Source organism: Chroicocephalus ridibundus, chromosome 1, assembly GCF_963924245.1.
Source record: "Chroicocephalus ridibundus chromosome 1, bChrRid1.1, whole genome shotgun sequence".
Taxonomy (NCBI): domain Eukaryota; kingdom Metazoa; phylum Chordata; class Aves; order Charadriiformes; family Laridae; genus Chroicocephalus; species Chroicocephalus ridibundus.
The window spans coordinates 484,329-511,682 of NC_086284.1; the positions used below are offsets into that span (position 1 = coordinate 484,329).

A 27,354-nucleotide genomic window follows, 5' to 3' on the forward strand; every position below is an offset into this window, starting at 1 on the left:
AGGCTGCTCTAAGGTCGCCCCGGAGCCTTCTCTTCTCCAGGATGAACATCCCCAGCTCTCTCAGCCTGTCCTCATAGCATAGGCGCTCCAGCCCTCTGATCATCTTCGTGGCCCTCCGCTGGACCCCTTCCAGCAAGTCCACGTCCTTCTTGTGCTGAGGACTCCAGAGCTGGACGCAGTACTCCAGGTGGGGTCTCACCAGAGCGGAGCAGAGGGGCAGAATCACCTCCCTCGACCTGCTGGCCACGCTTCTTTCGATGCAGCCCAGGATGCGTTGGCTTTCAGGGTTGCAAGCGCGCATTGCCTGCTCATGTTGAGCTTCTTGTCCACCAGCACCCCCAAGTCCCTCTCCTCAGGGCTGCTCTCAAGCCATTCTCCGCCCAACCTGTAGGTGTGCCTGGCATTGCCATGACCCAGGTGCAGGCTCTTGCACTTGGCCTGGCTGAACTTCATGACGTTCACACAGGCCCACCTCTCGAGCCTGTCCAGGTCCCTCTGGATGGCGTCCCTTCTCTCCAGTGTGTCGACCGTGCCACACAGCCTGGTGTCGTCAGCAAACTTGCTGAGGGTGCACTCAATCCCACTGTCCATGTCACTGACAAAGACGTTAAACAGCACTGGTCCCCGTACTGACCCCTGAGGAACACCACTCGTCACTGGTTTCCATGTGGACATTGAGCCATTGACTGCAAGCCTTTGAGTGTGGCCATCTAGCCAGTTCCTTATCCACCGAGTGGTCCATCCATCAAATCCATGCTGTTCCGATTTAGAGACCAGGACGTCGTGCGGGACAGCGTCAAACGCTTTGCGTAAGTCCAGGTAGATGCTCTATCTACCAATGCGGTCGCAACATCATAGAAGGCCACCAAATTTGTCAGGCACGGTCCGCCTTTGGTGAAGCCATGTTGGCTATCACCAATCACCTTCTTATTTCCCATGTGCCTTAGCAGAGATTCCAGGAGGATCTGCTCCATGACCCTGCCGGGCACAGAGGTGAGACTGACCGGTCTGTCGTTCGCTGGGTCATCCTTTTTTCCCTTTTTGAAAATGGGGGTTATGTTTCCCCTTTTCCAATCAGCGGGAACTTCACCAGACTGCCACGACTTTTCAAATAGAATGGAAAGCGGCTTGGCGACTTCATCTGCCATCTCCCTCCGGACCCGTGGATGGATTTCATCTGGTCCCATGGACTTATGCACCTTCAGGTTCCTCAGATGGTCCCGAACCTGATCTTCTCCTACAGTGGGCGGGTTTTCATTTTCGTAGACCCTGCCTTTGCATTCTGCAACTTGGGTGCTGTGGTTGGAGCCCTTGCCGGTGAAGAGCGAGGCGAAAAAGTCATTCAGCACCTCAGCCTTCTCCATACCCTGCGTGACCAGGTCTCCTGCCTCCTTCCTGACAGGGCCCACGTCTTCCCTAGTCTTGCCTTTACCCCTGACGTACTTAGAGAAGTTCTTCTTTTTATCATTGGTGCCCCTAGCCAGATGTTAGCAGCAGCCAACACCTCGTGGGCCCAGAACGAGGTGGGGGCAGAGTAAAGCCAGGGGAGTGGAGGTTTGCGCACTAAGATGGGTGGCACGGTTCAGCAGCCCGGCAGTGCTGTGAGTGTTCCTGTAAGGCAGGAGTCCTGTCAGAGCTGGCAGCGGGTCTCCAGCGGGGGCAGCTGGTGTTCTCTGGGGCCAGACTCCTGCCTGGAGGATGAGCCGTGGCAGAGCAACTGGCAGCCCCAGCGGCAGGAGTCCCAGCTCAGCATGGACTCCAGGTGATACCGTAAGTTGGTGATTAAGGACTCTCTAAGACTCCATTTTGGAGGTTTAGAAAGCAGGCATTCTTTATTGCAATGCTGGGAGCACAGGGAATCACTTCACCTAGTGCGCGCGCTGAGTTGCTCAACTACAAAGGTTATAAACGATCAGAATATACATATTCATTACATTTCCCAGAAATGATTAACATGTTCATATTATCACCTAGAACTCATTAATATATGCAAATGTCCTTGACACGTGTGCATCCATGTCCATTAGTGGTCTTCCGGCGTCCTCTGGTGGTTGTCGCTAGGCTTCCTGACCATGTCCGCTGGTTGAACTCGATCTTTGCGAGTACTCAGTTCATCTTTTGGCTTAGTTTGCAACGCCTGTTCTCACAAAACTAGCTTATTCTAGCATCTCTCCCTACCTATTCTACTCAAGGAGACAACGTCTCAAGACTTCCTTCTATCCCACTAAAGCTAGCAGATGTCTAACCCATCCGCTTACAGAGCATTTCACACTGAGCTACATTGTTCCAGTCAGGAGTGTCGGAGGATGTCGGAGTGGGAGACGGACCCGGAGTAACGATGGAATCTCAATATGAGTATGATCGTTCTCCCTTTATTCAAGTTTTCACAGAGTATATATAGTCAGGCAATAAGAGCACGCGCTAGCGGCAGCTATAGGATTGGCTTACAGTCTCTGTTCACACGCTGTCCATGCAGTTCATTCACAGATCAGGTTGGTTACAAGAATTCACATAGTAAATTACTTAGTCATTAGCACAACATGTTTTCTACCTTCTCAGTTCCTGTTTTTCCCATGTACTAATTCCATCTTCTACCACCTGTTTTGCCCTTAATCTAATCTCTCATAGTAGGGAGGCTGGCTCACGTGACCATTTTCTCTCAGACACATTCCTACACAGGAGGGAACCAGATGTTCTTTTAACTCGGTATCAGTAAGGCCTGAGGGGCTTCCACCCCAGCGTTTTGTGCTGTTCAAGGATCCTGTATCACCAGCTGCTGTATCGATCCCTCCTTTTCTTTTGAGAGTTCGTAGCTTTTAAGCTTCGACCCTCATTATTAACAAAGCCAAAGCAATACTTACATCATTCACAAACTAAAGTTATACTTACGCTATTCAGAGTGAAACTGAAGCAATACTAAAGCAACAATCCAGTGCCTCAGACAGCTGCTCAAGAAACTTGTTGCCTCACCTGTAAAACTTCCTTCCTGGTAAGCTCTTTCTATAAACATCAGCTGATCGTTCATGGTTCGCACTGCGACTGGACTGCAGGAAATGGAGAGAGAGACGTTCCACACCATGAAGAAACACGACTTCCTAGTTTCATTTAAACACTTTTCCTCTCCTTTGGAAAGAACGAAAATGACAAAGATGGTCCACAGCTTGCGAAAAGATGAGGTTTTGCAAGGAGATATTCAATACATGTTATATTAATGCATTAAGATGTCTGTGTTAGAAAACTCAACTCCAAGATTTCAGACTATGCAAAATAAGATGGGAGACTGAGAGTGTCAGATACTTTTTTAGTATTAAATGGCACTAGAAGCATCCCACTTAACAGAGGGGAGAGGAAGGCTGAGATTTAGGCCAAGATGATGATTTTGGTGTCCACCCATAAGCCAAGTATCCAAACTCCTGATCTAATCTATACAGTAACATAGTAAGGATGGGATTCAGTTGCCTAAACACAACTATCTGGTACCTTACAAGGGGTACAGGAGCACCTGGCCTCCAGCCACAGCACTCAGAGGGTGTGGCTCAGAGGGCCTTCCTATGGGGCCCTTAGGTTTGCAAGCATCATATGGATGTCTTACATACTCTGAAGCATCATCCTGTCTCCTTGAGGTGTGCTGAAAGTACAAATTCTGCCATCACCTACAACACTCAAGTGTAGGTGTCTAAATACAGACCTCAGTCCAACTTTTACTGCTACCCGCCTTTCCATGTATTACAATAATTTTAATGACAAGCTGATGCTAGTAATAAGCTTTGCAGCTGATACTATGCATCACGGGAAGCAGAATTCATCTTATCAGATATTTCCTGTCTCAGAGTTCGAGTGCTCTATTCTACACTAACGAGAGTCTCCTTGGGTAGTCACTGGAAAGAAAGAACTGCCACCCTGGGTATCTAAGGCAGATATACACACATATATACATATATATATAAAATATTTTTTTTTCAGACTTACTCTTTCTTGTCAACTTGTTCAAGTCTGCTATGAAATTCAGCAGCAGCCTTTGAGAAGTTCACCACAGCGGAAAAAAGAGGATCTAGAAAAGGAAGGACTTTGTGAGCAACTTCAGAGTATCTGCTGACCCCAATATACCTTTCAGTTGCCCAGTGAAAAACTACATTTGTTTTGCTGATATAATTGAATTCATTTCATTGGTTTTCCATAATTCACTAGTTTCCCTAGCACAGACTTTAAAGAGCTGCACTAGCGGCAGTAATAGACAAAGACCTTGTGCAATGAGGTCAACAATAAAGCAGAATGCTTGATAAAGCTTTCACAAGTACACATCTTCCCTCTGCCGGGCAAGGAGAAGACTGGCTGGCATCGTAAACAGAGATCTCTGCAGTTTCCTTTTTCACAAAGGGGTGCAATGCAGCATTTAGGTATAAAAAGCCTGACTTACATAAAAAACACCAGTTCTTCCAGCAGGCTGTGGAAGGACAGCAGGATTTCCCTCTTGGAACATTATGCCCTATTCATACCATAACAGAAGAGTGTGATATGTATATTGAATAGTGTTAGGTGAGGCGTAAAAGACACAACTGTCAGGGACCGCAGGGATAGACAAGGCAGATCGAAGTGGACTGCTCGCTCCACTCGTGGACTGGACCAACAGCACAGGAGGTGTCTCTGCCATGACCCTGCCTGCCATCGCACAGGGCTGCTACTCAAACCCCAGGATTTTGCCTGTTATGCCCGATGTCGTGGTGTTACCTCAAACCAGGACACCTGGCTATGTGCAAGCAGGCATGTCAGTTGCTTTTTCCTGCTCGGTCCCTGGCAGTATGTCCAAGACACGTGAAATAACTTAGCCAAAGAAGCAGCAGGCCTTTCTTTTAATGACAGCATCAGCTGCGATGATTTTCCTGTGGAAGGGTCTATTTAATACAGGCCTGGGAAAATTATAAATTTATACAACTATTTCACAGAGTAAGTAAAAGATGGATGTTATCAGGAGAAGAACTTCTGGCCTTCCCAAAATTCAACTCAATTACAAAGAGAGAAGATTTACAACTTGTATATTTTGCCCACAAGTTTCAGAAAACTTTAGATAAACCTGAGTATCCTCTCTTTGATCGTACAGGAATATGGGGCATAAGATTAGCTCATCTCCTAAATCCAGTCCTCTGTTGGCCCTTCACTGTTTATAAATTTATCACCACTTTTTATAAGTGTATCCCCCTATTTGGTATGACAGGCTTTCTGTTCCCAGGACTCCTACTGAAAGCTGTTCTGCAGTCTCAGTTGCTCTTCTATTTCTAGGAAACTTGATCACCAGCCTACACTTGCTCGTTCTTGTATTAATATTTTTGTTTAGTTTACATAATTAGAGGCACAGATTTCATGTAGTGACCTATTCCGGGACTGCAGTATAGATAGATCCACGTCCCCTGGTGAGAATTTACACTTGTCCACAACTGTGGCAATACTTATAAGTTTGCCAGAGGACAGAGTTCTAGGAACAAAAAAAAGATGTATTAGTCAGAAGGTAGTTTGGGCAGCTTCTAAACTTAAATAAGAAAGAAACCCAAATACTGAAAATAAATCATTTAACAGAAATTTTGGTAGATGCTCTACTACTGCAAAAAGGAAGTCCAGACTTGGTGTTTCCTTACAAGATGTGTCACAGGAAACACAAGGACGTATGGAAATAAATCCTTGTGTTATGCAAAATCTGAGACCAGATGATCCATCGTGCAAAGCTTCCTGTCTTGAGTGGCCTTTTCACAAAAAAGGGTGACTTTTCAAAATAGTCAAGAATTTTTTCACCTAAGCCTTTACACGAAGTTTTAAACTTTTTAGTTTTCCCAAAATGAGGATTTGATTTATTTCTAATGCTTTACACAACCCAAAAGTGTACTGCATCTCCAAAAAGCTAGTTTATGTCTCTAAACCATGGGTGCCTCAGATACCAAGTTAATTAGGACCAACTGAAAATCCTCCTTGGTACAGAAACACAAAAAGATAGAAAGTGAGAAGGAGAGAGAGAGAGAGAGAGAAAGACAAAGAGAGAAAGACAAAGAGAGAAAGAAAGAAGGAAAGAAAGAAAGAGGGAGAGAGAAAGAGAAAGAAGGAAAGAGAGAAAAAGAGGAAGGAAGGAAGGAAGGAAGGAAGGAAGGAAGGAAGGAAGGAAGGAAGGAAGGAAGGAAGGAAGGAAGGAAGGAAGGAAGGGAGAGAGAAAGAAAGAGAAAGAAAGAAAGAAAGAGAGAAAGAGAGAGAGAAAGAGAAAGAGAGAAAGATAGAGAAAAAGAGAAAGAAAGAGAGAAAGAAAAAGAGAGAAAGAAAGATAGAAAGAAAGAAAGAGAAAGAGAAAGAAAGAAAGAGAGAGAGAGAAAGAAAGAAAGAGGGAGAGAAAGAGAGAAAGAAAGAAAGAGAAAAGAAAGAAAGAAAGAAAGAAAGAAAGAAAGAAAGAAAGAAAGAAAGAAAGAAAGAAAGAAAGAAAGAAAGAAAGAAAGAAAGAAAGAGAAAGAAAAGGAAAGAAAGAAAGAAAGAAAGAAGGAAGGAAGAAAGAAATTACTTACTGTGGAAGCATTCCTAGCCTGGGATCGAGAGTATTCTGCTGCTTCCGACCTGTTTTATATGCTTCGTTGCAATGTGTTCAAGTGCTCAGCAAATGGATGTATTTTTGCAGCAGAGTTAGAGAGGTGCTCCTATTGCCTACAAGTGGCATCCAGGCACAGAGACAGATATTCAGCATGTTTCCCACGGTCAGATGAAGGCTTTGGCTGAGGAGAAGTGGACACCTGCATCTCCCAAGTTCCAGGCAGTTGCCCTAAATGTTTAACTGGTCTTCTTTCTTAAGAAAGAACGTGAGAAGCAGGCTGATACTATCCCTTTGTTCTGCATTTGATTGTGTTCCATGACTGCTCATGAGCACTGCAATAATGCCCAAAATTAGTAATATGCATGAAAGTTACTATAACCCTCTCATCCATAACCCTCCCATCTATAATGTGTTAAACCCCTGTTATGTTTAGGGGAAAAAAAAAGGCTCTTTATTATGATGGGAGAATTGAAACAGGGAAATAAGGAATGCAGTTTCAGAGCTGTAACAGATATATCATGCCCTTGCATAATTCTCATTAATGCAGGTAAGAAATAGTGTTGTGGCTATTACTCACCAAATGATACTTTGTAAGTTTTCAGCTGTTCTTCATGTTTCTTGGCCAAGTTATAAATTCTATTGCTATATCCTTTTAAGGCTTCTCCATAATCTCTACAGTCCAATGGAATGACCTGGGAATCTGCCAGTTCATAAACCAGTTTGCCTCGTAACTGGGCAATTGTAAGCTGTTTCTTGAAGGTGGGGTCATAAAACTTTTCCACTAACTCAAAGGTCTCATACACAGTGTGGTAAATGATAAACAGGATAATTGCTGAATTTGTCTGCTATCTAAAAAAGAGCAAGCAAATTTGTCAGTGCACTGTGTTCTGACTGCAGGTAAGGGATGTATTGATCACTTAACGACTATGATGTCTCGCGCAGTTTCCAAATCAAAAAAGCTATTTGCTATAAAACACAATTTACTATCCTTTCATTTTTGTGTGTTTATTTTAAGAAACTGAAACAACCTGAATCCACGGACTGTTGCACAAGAGGCTTCCTTCTATCTACACAGACCTGCCTTCAGTTCATTGTACAGAGATTGCCCTCATTAAAAGTGAAAGCAGTGGGGCTTTGGATAGCAGAAATCCTCAGTCATGGCCCCTTGTGCAGTTATTTCTGAACACCATCACGGAAGATTTGTATATCAAGGGCCCTATTAATAGTATTGTGGAATGAAATACACACCTCCAATCAGATTCTATAAATACCTTTCTGTGAACTTGACAGTGTGTATAATATATGCTTCACTGAAATGTTTTATTCTCCAAACATTTAGGTTTCTTGCTAAATTAAGAAAAGGCACTGATATGCAAAGCAGCCAAAGATTCTTTGTAGCTTTTTTATTAATCACGAAGAACTGTTTTTAAAAGATGACTGCTCAGCACTACCAAACTTCTTCAAGCAATGTGGAAGACTCACCCTGATCTTAGTGTAACGGACTCTGCCTGATGCAATTCCCAGTCGCTGAAATTAAGCTTCAAAATCACTGCCTGATCCCTGTTTGTTTATTCTACATGTGGAAAAGACCAATCTTAGTGAGACTGCTTACATTACAGTATGGTAGTAATTTATGCAAAATGCAGATTTTTCAAAGAAATGGAAGTCGGTTCTTCTGGAGGGCACATCAGGGACACTAGTAGGATCAGACACTAGATGAGTGGCAAGCTTAATTATTCTAACTGATGCTATTCACCACACTAATTCAGTATCCTATATTACTAGGAATATCTTTCAAAGGTAGCAATCCTGCTTATGACACTGACCACATTTAAAAAACAACGTACACATTATGCACAAGTGCCATAAAATTGTATCAGGCATGTCTCTGCAATCTTAAAGCGTTAATCATCTATTTCCAAACTAATATGAATTGGGCAGCAATATATGTAAAGACAGATGTGTTTATATACTTAGCATTTTCTATAGTACAATCAAAGACTGATAAATAATTTCCACTGCAGAAGGCATGATCAGCATTTGTTACTTACAAGTAAATATTGCCATCTACTGGGTAGGTATGGCAAGACAGAGGAAAAGAAAAAGATAATAAAGACAGATGTGATATTCTAAGTATTTTCAAATATTTATTTAAGTTTTATATTGGTTTAAGTTTATATGTCTAGCCTGGTGAATAATTGGTGTTTGTCAGCTAAAGAAGAAAAATAATCCAGCTAAAGTTCTTCTGTTATTATAAATTTCTGTAAGGAACTATTCGTATCAACTACGAAACATCAGATCTGGTAACTTTTTCAAAAGGAGGAAGTCTCAGCGACTCTGACGAATCTGGACACCCATCTTACCTGGGTCCGAAAGACAGGGCAATACACACAGAACGCTTTGGTCAAATCACACAAAGGGCAGTTCTATTTCCCTTACGTGAGTAACGACACATTTTGAGTAAGATTTAGCCCTGTGAGTCACTGGCTCAAACAGTGTTTTGGAGTTTTCATACCTTCAAATACGAAGTTTAATAGCTTCGGGTATAGATTTGTAATGCATTACATTTACATTCATTGTATAACCAAAGAATAAGTATCAAGAGAGCTTTTTAATTACCGCTCTAGGCAGTTTCTTTCAACTGAGCATTTGCTTATCCTAACAGTTTTGATATGATCTCATCCGGAGGGTGACTACACTGTATTTCAAACTCTTTCCCTGCCCTGGTCTTTTTTGATTGCTTTCCAAATTGGTTTTCTACTAACAAAAGGCCCTTAAAAAGTGTGAGGTTTCTCTCTATCTTCTGTGTATCTATCTGCCGCCTTCTCTTCCCTCTGTCTACACAGACCTGCCTTCAGTTCATCATGCCTTTAAGAACCCAGTCCGGATAAGCAGCACTATGTACCTTACTAACGATACTCATGGTTGAGGATGGGTCAATGATTTGGGCATATGAAATACACCCCTGCTCTCTGGGACTGAATTTGTTGCGCAAAACATCCACAAAATGTAGGTGCTGCCTGCTGCATCACACAGGAGCGAGACGGAACAGCAAAAGCACCGAACAGCATTGTAGCAGGGTAAATTAAGGTTATACGTGTGTTTTACTCTGCAGTTGCAGGGCTTTTTGCACATGCAGCACGTGACTGTGGGCTCAGCTCAGCCAGAATTCCTCTTTTAGTCCCTAGTTGATCCTGGGAGTTCCCAGCACTGAACTCAGTTTTAACACCGCTGAACTGAGTATTGCTGTCATTTTTACACTCTTCCATTTCAAAAAGGGATGAGTCAAAGCACTGACATTTCCTATTCAAATAAATTTAACTGACTGTTTTGAGTCAACCAAGCAATGCTTTCATGCTAAATATATACACACACGTTTAATTTTTTGGAAACTGGTAACTATGTTTGAAACGGCTATTCTAATCAGTGAGTGGTATTTTACTAAGCCTTGGCTTTGTGGTAGATATTCTAATTAGGTTAGTAATTGCTATTTGATTCATTCAATTTATAACCTAACTAATAATTTGTAAGTCACATGAACTAAAAGTTGGATCAGTAATTGTTAACTTCATAAATAAATTGATATCTTTAAAACAAACAGTAGTGAGGTTCTGCAAAAGAATATGAAGGGAGGGAGCAAGCCTGTATATGCACACCTGAGGCCTTGCATATATGCAAAGGCATGTCTGCAACACAAAGAATTTCCTTCATTTACGAACAATGGAGATTGTCTATGTAACAAAAGGACGTGGCCACAGTTGCGGAGTCTTTTGTTGCGCAGCAGACGGTGAATACCATGGGTTAATTTTCCTCAAGATTTAGCAGGTGACAGATCTGACAGCTGCAGAAAACATGAATGTGAGCTGTGAGGAATGTCCCTCGAGAAACCGAATCTAATTTAGGTGTCAAAAAGGAGGAATGCACGCCACCAGGATAAAGCAAGAGAGCGATAATATTAAACATTGAGGTTCAAACATGAATTGCCCTCATGGCTTTCTGATCTAGTACAGCTGCTTTTTCATGAAATATGGATTGATAGGTTACTATATATTAAATTATTAAACAAAAAACATTACAGAACAGCAGTAGCAACATGTGAACAACCCAAACATAAAAATTTATTCATGACTTGCTCAAGAGAAATTGATCTTTAAGTATCATTGTTTCTTATTCTTCTTAGTTAAAACAACTGTGTGTTTTTTCTTGACAGCATCTAAATATGTGCACAGGTACACAGACAAAGAAATCACAAATAAATTTTTATACACAGTATACTTTTGTTACCGCTGGAGTTCAGGTGGGATGAAACTGAATTGCCAGCTCTTTAAAATCTCTCAGTAAATGATTTAAAAGATCATTTAAATTATGCTTTCTTCATGTAGTATCTCATAAACCAATAATAAGATGCAGAGAGTCTATTGCAGCTGGAAGCCAAACAGTTTACGGAAGAAAGAATTAGTGGAAATCCAAAGGAATAGAAATCTCAGCTTTGTTAGCAGAAGAATTATGGAATCCCTTTAGTGTTTGGAAGCATGTTTCTGGTTTTGTTCCCTCCTTCGAAATGTGTCATTTTGCTACGTAATGTTTTGGTTTCCTGTAATATATACCAATAAACTAAAAAAAAATAATAATATTAGAATACTTCGTTTTATAGATTTTCAAAGCTCTATCCACATATCTAAATATAACCATGTAAATAAAATTCTGACAGAAGAGCAAGACAACACGTTTCCGTTAAACCATTCAGTACTAATAAATTGATATGGTTCATCAGAAATGTGTTTCATCAGACAATTTTCTGCCTGCCCTATTTGTAATTTGGATTTTACAGACAAGCAATGAAACCTCTGGTAAGACCTGTATTTCTTAGCGGGGCTGAACAAGTACACTTACAGGGTTACGAACTCACCATGCCCAACAGGGAAAGGAAGAGAAAGATATTCAAAACCTCACTTCTGAATTTCTCAACATCCCAGCACCAGGCAGCAATATAGTCAGAGATCCCACTACAGAATTAATCAATTTTCCTGCCCCGAGATTCTACAATACTGGAAATTTCACAGGAATTTGGAACTATTCACTCATAGAATACCTACCCTTTCATTTGCCCAGGAGGATTAATTTCCACACAAAGGGCTGGGAGTTCTTACGGATCACAGCTACGGGATCTGGACTGTAGTTTACAGAAACTAAGGAATTTCTCAAATAGAAAGTTAGAAAATAGACCAATTCAGGTTATATAAAATGCTATCATTCTGTTAAATGAAGGGATGGATTTCCACACAGAGACCACTGAGGGACGTTAGCTTTGAATCAAGAGTTATTGCACTTATGTTGTAAAAAGTTAGGTGGGTAATTTGTATAAATATATGAGGGCCTCACAGCACCTGAAGGAGTCTGTTGAGCTCCAATTTTATCTTGGAGCTATTGATTGCAGTCTAGGAATTGATGCCACTGGGTACTGCAGCCGCCTGCAACAGATTTTCAAGTGTTGCTTTCTTTACACTATTTTTTATTTACCTCAGCCCATTCTGTGGAGCCCAACAATCCAAATTCTTCTGCGTCCCAGCTAGCAAAAATAATAGTTTGCTTAGGTCTCCAACCTGCAATCACATAGTTAAGCTTGAAAATTCAACTTAAAGTTAGAAAGTTTAGTGAAAAATCACCACGGTTAATTGAAATAACTTTAAAAAAATAGCACCTAATCGATATAGCAGTAAAAAAAAATCCTCTCTAAACTCCTTAGAGGAACACACTATTGCAGAGGCATTCCTTCTTAATGCAATATTTTCATTCCACACCACTAAGAGGGTACTATTACACTGATGAGAGACGTGAGGGAATAAATTCAGCCAACTAAGATGCAATGCTACGTATGCATCTCTTAATTGAATTTGCATCTTTCATAATGAGAAATACAACTTTCTGTAGCGGTAAGAAGTTAAATCGACACAACTGCTTGTGGGAACACAGTTCTCCAAAGCTGCTGTTTTCCATATCCATCATTTTATGTCTGCAATAAGTAAGTTACCTTCCATCTTCATTTTACCAAAACTCTGTACAACCAGCTGCACCCGTAGTTGGATCGATACCACCAAATACCCAGGAGTCTCTACGGCCTCCTAAAATAACGTATCTGCCCGGAAACAAATACACAACATCAAGCCTTAACTAAAAATGCATTTAGGTTACCTGTATTTCATTTGATTGCATCCCTACTTCTTTCAAACGAAATATGAAGTTTGATACCAGTGCTACAAGTTTATTTTTTAAAGTAATCTGCAAGTATATACATAAAGTCAATAAATATTTTATGCATATTTTTCCACTTAAAAAGTTTTTCATGTAGACAGCCTGCTACTTAGTATCAGCAATAGTATGTTGAGGTCCCAAATCATCACTAGTTTTCTGTACTCTGCGTTGTGTTAATTTTTGCAAAGGCAAAATGTATGAGTGATGTAATGTAATCTGAGAAACCTACTGTAAAATGATAGGCTTTATAAAAAAATTCCCTGACATCTATCATTCCAGCATTTACGTCCAAATACATTATTGGGAATGACAATGAAAAACAGTGTGTTGGGAGGGACAGGACAACTATTAAAGGTTTCTCATAATCCGTCTTATCTGGCTGTCTAAAAAACTTGAAGCTTCTTGCAACATGAGAACAATTTACCAAACACAAAATAAAGAAGGAATTAAAAGCCACAAGCACTCACTGCTCACCTGGTTCCACAGCTCCTCTGAGGATGCCAATGACGTCGTAAATTCGTGTTATTTTATTGTTTGTGTGAACATGCATTCTGACTCTTCTGAAAGGAAACGCAGTACAGAGTAGCCATTTCTGCCTGAGAAGGCAATAAGAAGTCAATGTAATCGCTTGTGAGCCAGGACGTTCGTGCTTCTCTTCTGCTCTGTGTGTTCAGCACTGACCATGCTGCATCAGTGTCCCATTTTTCATTTCAGGTTAACCAGAAAGATGCCTTAGAAACAACAAGCCTATGAAGAGGGACAGTCTATAAACTTTCAAACATTTACAGAATTTATTGTCCTGTTATTTATGGCAGTCAATTGGATAATTGTGTAGTAGAGGAGTTAAATGAAAAGCACATACAGTAATGAATTTTGACCGAAATTATAATTGTGGATATACATACTTTTATAAAGAATACACTTTGGTTTCATAGCATAATTCTGTGTTATAAGATAGAACTTGGAGAGAAGGTCATTAGAAATATTCATCCAGGAATAAACTGAAATCTCTGTTTAGGACAGCAGATCTAAGTGATCAAGATTTGTCAGTCCTCCATCCCCTACTCCTCCCCCCCAGTAAAATCCACTTTTGAAGTTTTATAAAAAGGAAGGAAATTCAGGTATTAGGAGAGCTAAAAATAATGTAGTATTCAGCCCATCTTAACCTGTAGAAGAAACAAAGCATCAAATAATGCTTTTTTTGCATCTGGCAAAAAATTTGCCATTTGAAGTTATCTTCTCAGCAGCAAACCTGCACAGCTGTCAAAATCAAAACCTACTTCAGGACAGCTACTGGATCTTTGCCCAGAAAATAACTGACACCAGCGCCTTGAGCATCCATATACTTGCACACTTCCCATGTGCAAGTGACTTTCTACCAAGACTCAAAAGATTTGTTTCTATATGGAGCTACTCTGAGAAAGAGGTGTATGTAGGATTAGCCCGTATTTACAAAAACTGCCACCCGATCAAGCAGGAAGTGTTAAAAAGTGCATTCAAAAATATTTCCCACGTATATGTTTTGTGGATGAATCATATTGTTTCTTTTCTCACTGTTGCTCTTCAAGACATTCCAAATAGCACCTCGCTTATATCGAATATGCTTTCTTATTTATTTATTCTTACTTTACTCATTTTCAGCTAGTGTTAACGCAGAGCAGGAAAGAATAATGACCACTGAAGTCTTTATAAAATTATATATTCAGACATACTCTTGTTTTGCAGGAGGTGGAGCAGTGATAATGACGCACCATTTTTACACACTGTTCATTGTGGTCTGCTACCAGTCCTCACAGAGTAATATCTCGTGTAAACTGAAAGTATTTTTAGGTGAAAAAGTGACAGAAGAGTGATCTTTAGCTTTATCTATTGCAGCTTATCAGTTATAAACAAGGAAGAATGCTATGACAGTCCCTGACACCCAGTCAAACCCCCGATCGCCAGGTGCAATTGTCACGCGGCTTGGTCTGCAGGAGAGCGACTCTGTTAGTGCTGGAGACCTGGACAGTTGTATTTCTCTGTTAGAGCTGACAAATGTAAACCACCAACACAGTATTGCTAATCCAACTGGTCAAAGGCTGGCTCCTCCCAAGCGAATTAGGAAGATATATGTGCTTTGGGGTCTTCTGCGCTGTTATTGTTCAGGGCTTTCAACCACAGGGCCTACCAGCTTCGGGGAACAGTTGATGGGCTCCCAAATCATTGCCACACTTCTCAGCTCTAAGTTCACAGAAACCCTGGGAGGCTTCCAGTGGAAAGGGACACACGCATAGAAGAGAACTACTGAATTATCAGCCCTTCTGCGTTCAACAGCTACAGGCTCGCTGTCCTATTGTCCCCTTGGTCATCAGAAACAGCAAAGAAAAGACCAAAGCTCGAAGCGAGGAGGAAGTTTAGGGTTAATTCAACAGTAGTAATAAAATGTCTACTTACTGCTATATAGCCATTTTTTAAAGGACTAGTGAAACAACGTCTGAACCTTAAAGTAAGGATTAAAGTTGGAATGACAGGGCTGGACCTATACCCTCTGAATATGTCTGTCCATTGACATTGGGGACACTGAGCAAAAACATAGTTTTGATAATTTATTTTCAAATTCTAATAGCTATCATCAAATGTTTCACACTGAGAAGAAAGTCAATTTCTCCAGAATCTCTCTAGATGCATTGTTTCACAATATTTTTCTTGTGGAGATTTTTTTTTTGCAATATTTTATAAATAGGCAAGTGTTAAAACAGACCTTGTAGAAGAGTTGTCTGCAAATCCTGGCCCTATGTTATACGACACGTTGAGATTTCCCTTCCAGCTGCTGTCTGGAGCTGCGGGTCCTCCCATTGCGCTGTTAAGTGAAAACCAAGACAAATGTAGTTGACCAGTAGGCTAAAACCTTAAATTCCCTTAATGGTTACTGCACCTAAACCAAGGTGGGTTTACAAAATTCTTAAAAACATTATGCCAGAAACAGTTTGCTTTGAATTGTCCACATTTTCTGAAGTATGCATTACTTCAAAAGAACTATAAATACAAGTAACAGCATCGATTTTACCATCTTAGTATAAAAAAATTTGCTGAACATTTGTGAATACTGGCTTCTGGTGAGGAGGACCGATGTATACTCACTGTAATAATACTTCTGCATCATGATACCCAATGGGATGAACTGGGATTTTGGGAATCCCTACACCTTCATTAACTTTCTACCTGAAAGTGTACTCTGAGAAACCAGAACAAAACGTCAAGTTTATAGCGTTCTTAGCAACTTTCACCAAACTGGAAATAGTTTTGAACAGTGCAGCCACACAGTAGCCACGAGCATAAATCAATTTTTTCATGCTTACATAATTTCTTAGACATTGTTTCTAGGAAACCAAAATGTAATGACAGAGCCACAAACCCAATAGCGCATCTGCACAACTGTGTATGAGAAGTCCCCACGTGTGATGCAAGGTGAGATCTGCTGTCCATCCGTATCATCACATCTCCTCAAAGCTGACTGTGGGACAACCACGCCGGAGTGTGAGGTGAAGAAAGCCCCTGTGCAGCCTGTTTACAAGCTGCAGAGGACATCCACAGATGGATTTACCTATGTAGAAGACAGAGAACGTCTCTCTGAATCTGGTGGGCCAGGCACGCGCATTCTATTGGTTTTTTAAGTATGGTGCTGTTTTATGCCCCCAACAACGGTCACACAGGCCAGTGAGCCTTCCAGAAGCACCCCTGTGTTCCCATCCCCTTGGCAGACAGGCCTGCTGCGCACTTCAGTTCAGACTGAGTTCAGGACGCCTACAAGGACAAGACAAGCACACGGTGCCAAGTTTCACAAGACTCCAGGTTACTGTTATTTTTAATACAGAAATTTTAGTCCCTGTAAAGAGGATTTTAAATTGATTTTCTGCTTGGAATTTAGGATCAGCAAGGAAACATACCTCCAAGCAAAGCTATTAGTCCTCTTTGATGGTAGACTATGGTCTAGTTTAAACTGGTTCTTTTGAGAAACACAGGCATTTAAAAATGGCTATAAATTCTCAGCCATTTTCTACTGCTTCACAGGCTGTAAGCAGCTTTTCTAAAACTTAAAAGGCTGGGCTCATACAAAGAGATTTTCCTAAAAACTTACATTCCCTTCCCAACTCAAAAGCCACCAGCTGAAATAAGCAGTTGAAATGACAACTCCAACACAAAAAGGAAGCCTACACAGGGTGGAAGCAAGTACAGGTAGCCTGGGAGGAACACAGAGAAAATGTCCGAGCAGACAGGGAAGAGCAGGTTAGGAAAGCTAAAGCCCAGACAGAATTACACCTGGCCAGGGACATCAAGGGCAACAAGAAAAGCTTCTATAGGTATGTCAGCGATAAAAGGAAGACTAGGGAAAATGTGGGCCTTCTCCAGAAGGAAACAGGAGATCTGGTAACCCAGGATATGGAGAAGGCTGCAGTACTCGATGACTTTTTTGCTTCGTATTCACTACCAAGTGCTCTAGCCACAGGCAAAGGCAAGGACTGGGAGAATGAAGAACCACCCACTGTAGAAGACCAGATTCGCGACCATCCGAGGAACCTGGAGGTGCACAAGTCCATGGGACCTGATGAGATACATCCATGGGTCCTGAGGATGAAGTTGCTAAGCCACTATCCATCATATTTGAGAAGTTATGGCAGTCCGGTGAAGCTCCCACTGACTGGAAAAGGGACATATAACATAACCCCAATTTTTAAAAAGTGAAAAGAGGAAGACCGGGGGAACTAAGGGCCAGTCAATCTCTCCTCTGTGCCCAGAAAGATCACAGAGCAGATCCTCCTGGAAACTATACCAAGGCACATGGAAAATACGGAGGTAATCAGTGATAGCCAACATGGCTTCACTAAAGGCAAATTGTGTCTCACAAATTTGGTGGCCTTCTACGACGGGGTTACAGCATTGGTGGGTAAGGGAAATGCAAATGACATCATCTACTAGGACGTGTGCAAAGCATTTGACACTGTCCCACACAACATCCTTGTCTCTAAATTGGAGAGACATGGATTTGATAGATGGACCACTCAGTCTATAAGGAATTGGCTGGATGGTCGCACTCAAAGAGTAGTGGTCAACAGCTCAATGTCCAAGTGGTGACCAGTGAACGAGTGGTGTTCCTCAGGGGTCGGTATTGGGACTGGTACTATTTAACGTTTTTGTCAGTGACACGGACAGTGGGATTGAGTGCACCCTCAGCAAGTTTGCTGACGACACCAGGCTGTGTGGCACGGTCGACACACTGGAGAGAAGGGACACCATCCAGAGGGACCTGGACAGGCTCGAGAGGTGGGCCTGTGTGAACGTCATGAAGTTCAGCCAGGCCAAGTGCAAGAGCCTGCACCTGGGTCATGGCAATGCCAGGCACACCTACAGGTTGGGCGGAGAATGGCTTGAGAGCAGCCCTGAGGAGAGGGACTTGGGGGTGCTGGTGGACAAGAAGCTCAACATGAGCAGGCAATGCGCGCTTGCAACCCTGAAAGCCAACGCATCCTGGGCTGCATCGAAAGAAGCGTGGCCAGCAGGTCGAGGGAGGTGATTCTGCCCCTCTGCTCCGCTCTGGTGAGACCCCACCTGGAGTACTGCGTCCAGCTCTGGAGTCCTCAGCACAAGAAGGACGTGGACTTGTTGGAAGGGGTCCAGCGGAGGGCCACGAAGATGATCAGAGGGCTGGAGCACCTCTCCTAGAAAGAGAGGCTGAGAGAGTTGAGGTTGTTCATCCTGGAGAAGAGAAGGCTCCGGGGAGACCTTAGAGCTGCCTTCCAGTCCCTGAAGGGGGCCTACAGGAAAGATGGGGAGGGACTCTTTATCAGGGAGTGTAGTGATAGGATGAGGGGTAACATTTTTAAACAGGAAGAGGGTAGATTTAGATGAGATATTAGGAAGAAATTCTTTACCATGAGGGTGGTGAGACACTGGAACGGGTTTTCCAGAGAAGCTGTCAGTGCCCCATCCCTGGAGGTGTTCAAGGCCAGGCTGGATGAGGCTTTGAGCAGCCTGGTCTGGTGGGAGGTGTCCCTGCCCAGGGGACGGGGTTGGAACTAGATAATTGTTAAGGTTCCTTCCAGCCCAAATCATTCTATGATTCTATGATTTTATGACATACAGGTAGAATTTAGTCTTCAATAGGAAAATTAATAAAATAATTTTAAGCAGCTTTTTACTTTGCATCTCTACTGAAAATAGATTAATTTCTTGTGCCACAATAACTTTCAGCACCAATTTATAAAATGCTTGATGGCTCAGGGTACAGATCTTTCACTCACCTTTCGCAGGATAACCTGGCGTTAGAGGGTCCCCAGCTCCATTCTGGTTTAACACATTCCCACGCTGGGCTCCTCCACCTGGAAGGTTCCAGCCGTTTGGATAGGGATCTACTCCTGGGGCGCAATAGTCAGCAGGATCTGAATAAAGTATGATCCCTTGGACTCCTGCTAATATGGCATTTTTAACCTGTGAAAACACTTGCTTTTAAGAAAGGGCTTTTTTTTTATGCAAAAAGAAATCTGAATGTTGCAATTTACTTTCATGGGGATGTAGCTTTAGAAGTTGTATATGTGGAAGAGGGAAAATGACCACAGACTCAGCAGAAAATCAAACCACAGCAAAACACAGTATGTTCATTATTTGCATCACACCTTTCGTCATAGCTCAAGGCTATGAAATAAAGCACAGGGAATGAAACTGAGGCACAAAACCTGACCAATATCCCCACTGTCCCACTATCACCAATTTTGTCAGAATTGTCTAAAGTCAAAAGAATTAGTTATTCAATCTCTGTGCATCAGACTCCTTGTCAAATACTTACCTCTTCAAAATACTGCAGTTCCATGGATGAAAAGTATTAAAAGCCCTGGCTCTATGAAGTACTCAGTTCCCTAAACTAATCTCTTGCAAGAACTGCCTAAGGAGTTTGCAGTCATCTCAGTCTCGGGAGATTAATGCATTCATCTGTTTTTATTGTTTTGGAAGTTACTCTTAAAATGCAGCCACAATGGACACATTGCAGGTGTCCTTCTGCTCATGTGTTCCAACTTACAGCCTTCCCTAACTCCCACCGGCTCTACCTTGAGCCCTCTCTGACCCACAGAGGGAAAAATGAAACACAAGCCTTACTTTGTTTCCTCTGAAGATCTTCCCATATCTGGCAATGACAATCTTTCCTGTACAGTTAATTCCCATTTCATGCTCCAGCTTAAAAAAATCTTCAGTGCGGCCATAATTCACATATACCAGATCTGCCTGCAGAGAAAAGCAGTTTCACGGCAGCTGGCCGTTCAACCAACAATATACCTGTTCTCAGAAATACACAGTTTTATTCACTATGTATGATATAGTTATTTTTTTGCATTTCCATAAATGAGAACCAGTGCCCATAACAACAATAGCAAAAGATTTCCTTAATATTCTATAGGATGCATTGGCTCAAACTCCTTACCTTTCTATGTTACCCTTCACTTAACAGCAACCCTATAAACCGAGGTTGGAAATGAAGCCAATGCACTTTGCTAAACTGACAAACTTCTGTGGCCATGAAAAAATAGTGGTATCTCTTGCATACACAAACACTATTATATGATTTCATTCATCTGCGCAATGCAAAGTTGTCTCTGACTCGCTCTTCCGTGATGAATGATCAGATTAAGTGAGTGACTTTTGTAGCCTTTGAAGACATTCACTTAGTCCAAAATGTCTTCCAAATTGATTTATATATTGCTATTTCTACTTGTGACTTCAGCAAGTCCTCTCCATACGATTGAGTAATATGGAGTAACCTGAGGTGTACCCAACATTTTCCATAAAGATAAAAGCTTTTCACTGGTTATGTGATTTGCTCTTTTTGAGCTCTTTTTCTAATAGGAGACTTCTAACCTTCACACAATATGCGGCCTAGCTGTCCTTACGTGTTTTCTTATACTAATAGTTAATTAAAACTACTACAAGAAATCTTTTGAGAAGTTGGAGCAATCCATCCCAGCAAGTGTTTTGCAATAGATGACTTCAGCTAATAATACTCTTACATAATTTGTTTTTTCTTACCTCTAGCACACCTTGTGCTGAAAAAGCATTATAAGGTGGCAGTATATCAGTAACATTTTCATACCTCTGTGGAGGTGGTTCAAACAACAACGTATTGAAAATCTATCAACAAATAACAGAAGTCTTTGGTCAAAGACTCTACCTCCAGGCACGAGTTCATACACTAAGCTTAGTTATTGCCAATGATATGCTAGTTTCCATAAATTGTTAGTAAAAAATATAATTCTAACTAGCGCACATAAGTTCAAACAAAAAACCAGCTAGGGATACATAGCTGAATTGTTATAACAGAGCGCAGGTATGAATACAGAGATAGATCACTTGTCAGAAGGCACTGCCTGAACCTAAGCAAAGAAGTGGCTGAAAATTGCCAAGAGGTGGTAACAGTAAAAAGACACCTAGTTCATGCATGCCATCACAGGTGTTTTTTGTGATTACTCTCGCCTGTATTATAATTCCCCTCTTCACCTCTTTGCTAGTTACGCCCCAGTTAAACACGCTGCCTTTCATCACTATCACTCATGTAACACTCCTGTTGCCTCAAGGTTCACGTCCACTTTCTCACCTTTTGAGATTATAGCTGAGAGACTGTGTTAGGGAGTTTCTGGAATAACTTCTCCATTCTTTCACCTCTAAGCTCACGTCATCCCCAAGCACACATTCCTTAGCTTCTACCAGGGTTCTTCATCCCTACCTATGCTTCTCTAGCAGTCCCATCTCCTCTCCTCGCTCAGGCGCCATGTCAGATTTTATATTTACTTCTTTATTCCCATGAGTATACAAAACGGAGAAGGTGACTCTAGACCGCCTGTACATTATTACTTCCAACACTAACTTAGGAGACACCACTGGAAGCCAGTAGGATCAGGTTCAGATGAAACAAGGCAGTGCTTCCTACAATGGATAGCATCCGTGTGGCATTCCTTACCTCTCAGCATGTTGTGGAAGCAAAAATTATACACGTGTTCAAGCAGAGTTTGGACAGGTAGTTGGAAGAGAGATCTAACAAGGGTCACTAACTGCATAAATACCTGGAAAAGAGGTCTAAGGAGGATTCTTAAAGAGACTAATTGCACCAAGTTCAGAGAACCCCTGACCCGAAAACAGCTGGACACTGGAAGGATTGCATGCCTTACATGCCTTTATTTGTTCTTAAACTTCCCTGTGCAGCCACTCACGGCTGTTTATGGCAAGAGGATATTAGCCTAGATGTATCCTTAAGCTGAACCAGTAGGGCCAGTCTTACACCTTATAATCTGTTGGTGTTAATTGCAGCCTCTCCACACATCCGCTTTCTGCTGTGTGAGACACTGAGATTTCAGCCACTCTGCTGTTCTGTTACACAGTCTGCAAAATCATTTCTAAAAATGCGTTCCCTTTGCACTGGATTTTTTATCATATTATAAAACACATGCTGGGATGAGTGGATGGTAAAACAGAGGAAGACACTCTTTCTTTAGAGAAGTCTTAGATAAACGTAGTTTAACCATTAAAAAGGTCACCTCATTCCCTTGACCGTCAATTACTGAGATGTAGTTTGGCTGCTTTTCATTTGGATATGAAAGCAGCACATCATAATGAACGAGTTCTGCTGAATCCAGTCCAAAACCCTTCCACTGGCCTTGAATTTGTTCGGCAAGTAGAAGATTCTGTTCAGTTCCTGCGAGGTGAGGCAACTGCGTAAACGAGCTAAAATAAAATAGAAAAACGCAAGTAAGCAGCAAATGCAGAGAAGCACAACAGTGAACTCTGATCAGTGTGTATAAAGCTTATCTTCAAGCTACACACGTGGAAAGTAAGGTTTTATACTGAAAGTCTGAGCTGTATAACATGATCGTTTATCAGGGTCTGCACCAGCATAAGCACAAAATGTAGTCAGAGCAGAGGATCTTTCCTGAGGCCTTAAGATAAGTCAGCTGAACCTTTCTCTTTGCATAACAGAAATAGCCACATCTACACACAAGCAATGAAAATCAGTGCCAAAGACATTCAGCTAAATAATATGAACAGTGTGCAAGGAGCAGAAACAGAGAGAAAAAAGCTACACATTCAGAAAGCAATCCTCCAAATAACTCTGGTATCTGATTATGGGTTTGTCCATTTTTGGCATAACATGTCCTAATAAGTTTAACTTGAAAATCATTATGTCAAATTATCTGCACAGATTTGTTCTTTTTTTCTTAATCAAAAGCCTGAATAATAAAAGCTTTCTTAATAACATTTACATCCAGATCAGATGTAACAAATAATGGTCATAAATAGTCAGAAACAATATCCAGCCCCTCTGGGCTACCCTACAGAAATCTGACTACAATTTGTTTGGCCCGCTGAACAACAGTTATGGTGAACGCTGATCAGTCAGCTGGGTACCACGCACCAGCTTCGAATTCCCAACAGGCTACTTGTTAATGGCTGCCCCACAGATGTCAGATACCGTTAATTACCATTAATTAGCGGTACCAAGTACCATTAGTACCACTTCAACTTGTCAGTTCAGACTGTTTTCAACCAGTGTAACAACTTGTTCTTCAGTATGCGCTTCTTCAGCTTCCAAATGGGAATGCTGCAGGAGACGATGTCCAAAGCCTCGTTAAAGTCAAGGATGTTTCAGCCACTGTAACATCTCCACGGATACATATAGACAGTCATTTCCTTACAGAAGACCATCACCCTGGATCAGGGTGATCATATAAACACATAATAAAAAAACGCTGACTGTTCCTAACTGTCCTTTGTGTTTGGAAACAGATTGTAGAAGGATGTTTGGTCACCCTTCCACGGATTGAAGTAAAACTGACCTACCCATAGTGTCCCCAGATTGTCCTTCTTGCCTTACTTAAGGATGGGCACAACATCAGCTTTTTTCAGCCACCAGAACTTCAATCACCAGAACTTCTCATAGACAGCAGCCTTGCAGTCATAACATCCAGCTCTTTCACGTGAATCCAACCTGGCCTCCTGGATTTGAATGAATCTAGGTTCTTGATGTAGACCACGACCTTCTGCTCTCTGCTTTTGTCTTTCCTTCTCTTTAAACTGTGTGGGTATGCACCAGGGTTCGGAAGCAACCTTTGACAAAGCTTGTTACCTGTCGTCTTCTTGCCTTTTAATTGTCTAGAGTATTCTAAGTACCTTTTAATTCCTTAAGTACCCTAGCTTAAAAACTACATATGCCACCAGGAAAAATAGACTGAACAACGTGTGATGCCTTTTTTCAATTTTTCCCTTCCAGTTTCATCCTTTCCAGAGCTACAATTCAATATCAAGGTGTCTGCACTTTCTGAGACTCAAAGTTTGTTTTCCCCACTTGATAAAAACAGATTTAGTAGTCTAAATAACTAAGAATGGGGATCAAAAATTCTTAAGTTCACATTTTTTATGCTTTTAACAAACTTTCTGGATAGTGTATTAGGATAATTTTTCTGCAGTTCCTGCTTTTTATTTGAATTTAGGGGGGAAAAAAGACCAAACCAGTATAAAACATGTGGCCCATCATCAAAGCAAGCAGACAAACCAGAGACCATACATACCCTATGGCCAAGAAACTTTAGCATAATTGCAGAGCTATTTCATGCTGCCATCAATCTCCGTGTTGCCTGGACTCTCACTCAAACATTATCTTCAGAAACTCTCAAGCTACTGAGAGGAACAAGTACAAAATAAGATAAGGCCTATAGACTTAAAAAGCTAATTGATATTAGAAATGAAACCTTTTAGTTTAAGAATAAATGTACAGAGATAAAATTTGTCAGCAGTCCTTTGATGTTTATGATGCAGTTGCTGACTTACATACTGAATATCTGCATGTTACTAACCAGAGGTTTTATTTGTTTACCTTTTGTGTGAATATATTTGTTCCTCTGTAGAAGATATAAATATGCACAAGAATGATTCTTTTTTCATTTCCAGTGAAATACACGGCAAAACAAGAAGGTATTTCTCTATCCCTAGCATTTTAGATGATTTGAAAGAACCACGTGGATGCACTAGGATGCTAAAAAAGCGTATTTAATAACAATTGCATCATGCAAGACTTAACCAACCATACACACACATTGCACTGGGACAGGGCCCGTCACCACCTGAAACAGAAGACAGGGAATAACGGGACCTCAAGCACCCAATTAACAGGACATTATCCAGCCTGGCCACACTAAAGGAATTATCAGTTGTAACTATACATGCAACTCAGCGCCAGGCAAACTTTGAAGCATTTTGAATATATTCATTTTCTACTTCGACTAATTGGGTTATTAGCTACTCAAACTGAAAGTCTAAGTGGACGCTGGACAGATTATCAATCAAATGTAATTAATAGCAATCAGCATACCCCAACCACAGCAAAATCATCTCGGTCTGAGACAAAGCAAAGTTATGTGATGTTAGAGTTTCGGACGCTTGTGAAGAAAAACCAGACACTTACACGGCATTAAATCAGGACTACAGAAAATCATACTAAAAAGCATGATACGCACTGGCAGTAACGCCCCTTGAGGGAAGCACTCTTAAGAGTACAACCACTCCAAAAGGTAACTGCAAAAATAGGGAGAGGAGGACAGAAGGGTTGTGAGTCTCTCCCTTCTTGTACAAACCAAATACTTCCAAAGCATCTAAAGAGCTCTGCTCTCACAGGCCGTTCCTTGGAGCTGATGTTATCACTTTCTGGCTTTTGCAACTGACAAAATTATTCCAAAACCAAGCTGCGCAGGACTTACCGGAGGAATTGCTAGGTGTTTTCTGCTTCCATTTCAGCCACAAGTTTCTGTCTCACATTTTAACAGACATCGGATGAGTCGGGTGTTTTCTCGGTCAGTTTTGTAAACCATCCTGAAAATTTGAAAAGTTTGAATTTGAAAAGCTTGCTGCTTAGGAAGAACCTCGGTCCTCAAATATTTGAGCCCATGTGCAACCTAAAGTACTGAACAGTCTCCCTAAAACCACGACAACGAACAGGGCTTAGAGCACCCTCTGTCAGCGTTTGCTGGTTCAAACATAGAAGTGAAACAGAGAAGTTAAATACAGTTCATTGACTGAACTGTCAAAAAAGGGACATATTAAGAAGAGCACACCCTAAATATCTGGTAAATACAGTCCCCCTTTTAAGGCAGATTCACCTCTCATTAATTTTAAACTATAGTTTAAATTCTCAGTTAACTGTTTGCAGTGGAAAGATTGAACTCCTGATACTCATGATGAAATTCCCTTATTTAATTTATACGTATATTTAAAAATACGTGCATAAGAATGTTTAAGGTGAAGGTCTAAGACTCAACAGCCGCCCTGCCAGTTACACATCTGGGGAACGGTGGGGTTAGTCTATTTAATAACTAAAGGAATAAAGCTAACTGTGACCCTTGTCAGTTTGAAAAAGTTAAAGATTTTTCATTTGCCATAAATCTGAGAGAGCATACCAACTACATGAATTTGTCTTTAAAAAAAAAAATAAAATCCTTTTACAATTCTAGCTAGAAAAATCCCAAACTGTGCAAACTGTAATCACAAAGCCGAGTGTATGTGCTGTCACATGCACAATACATATGATCCGTTAGACTTAAATGCAATTGTAGGAACACTCGGAACATAACAGTGATACTGGATGGGACCAAAGGTCCATCTTTCCCAGGATTCTGTTTTGGAGCACGGCCAAAAGATGATGTTCAGGGAAAAGGGTAAGAATAGCTCAAGTATCAGAAATTTGCAGCTCAGGGATCTCCTAAATCAAATTAATAGTTTTCATATTTAATAACCTTCATGGATTTTTCTTTCATGCTTTAGCCTTAGGTGTGTGCTACAACACAAGTTTAAAAAGCACAGATGCAGACATGCAATTTTAGACTCAAAATCAAATGCTGCAAGTGAGTGCAGAAAAGAATCTAGTGTTCCAGTGAAGTTCACTGCACATAATGGAAAATTCAGCAACTCCACTCTTGGCTGTCAGTCAAAACTCCTCCTCCTCTACGTTCTGCCTTTTAATTTCTGAAATAGCAACTGAACAGGAGCATTTAAACCCATCTTCAGCAAAAATCAGGAAATACAAACAACAAAAAAATAATCCTGGAGGTTTTACAGTCACAGAAGTCTCAGACTCTTCTATTAATCTCTCCTTTTTGAATGTCTGACTACCCATTAGACTGGTAATTACCCATTACCCATCTGACTACCATTGGACGCTGTCAGTTCACCAGGGCTCTTCTTGGGCCGAAGCACGCAGCCGTAATATTCCTCACTCCTTAAAGACCAAAACTGCTCGGGAGAACAACCCTTTAGAAAAACAGTGGGACGAGTATTTTACAACACCCCTGAGAAGCAGGAAAAGCTCCCCGATGGGGAGTTAATCACAACAGGAGTCACACGTAAGTATCTGTAGAGGGCAAAGCTGCGGGTGGAGCCCTGGGCTCTCCGTACTCACCTGCAAGAAAGCCCAGCAGGAATCAGCCCAGCAGCCCGCGGCAGCCCAGCCACGTGCAGAGGGTGCCCCTGCTCCTGGCCAT

General features: G+C 41.4%; 1 pseudogene; it reads right to left on the reverse strand.

Moving 5' to 3' along the window:
- Window positions 1–1,815: 1,815 nt before the first annotated feature.
- LOC134511276 (N-acetylated-alpha-linked acidic dipeptidase 2-like) lies at window positions 1,816–27,354 on the reverse strand (annotated as a pseudogene).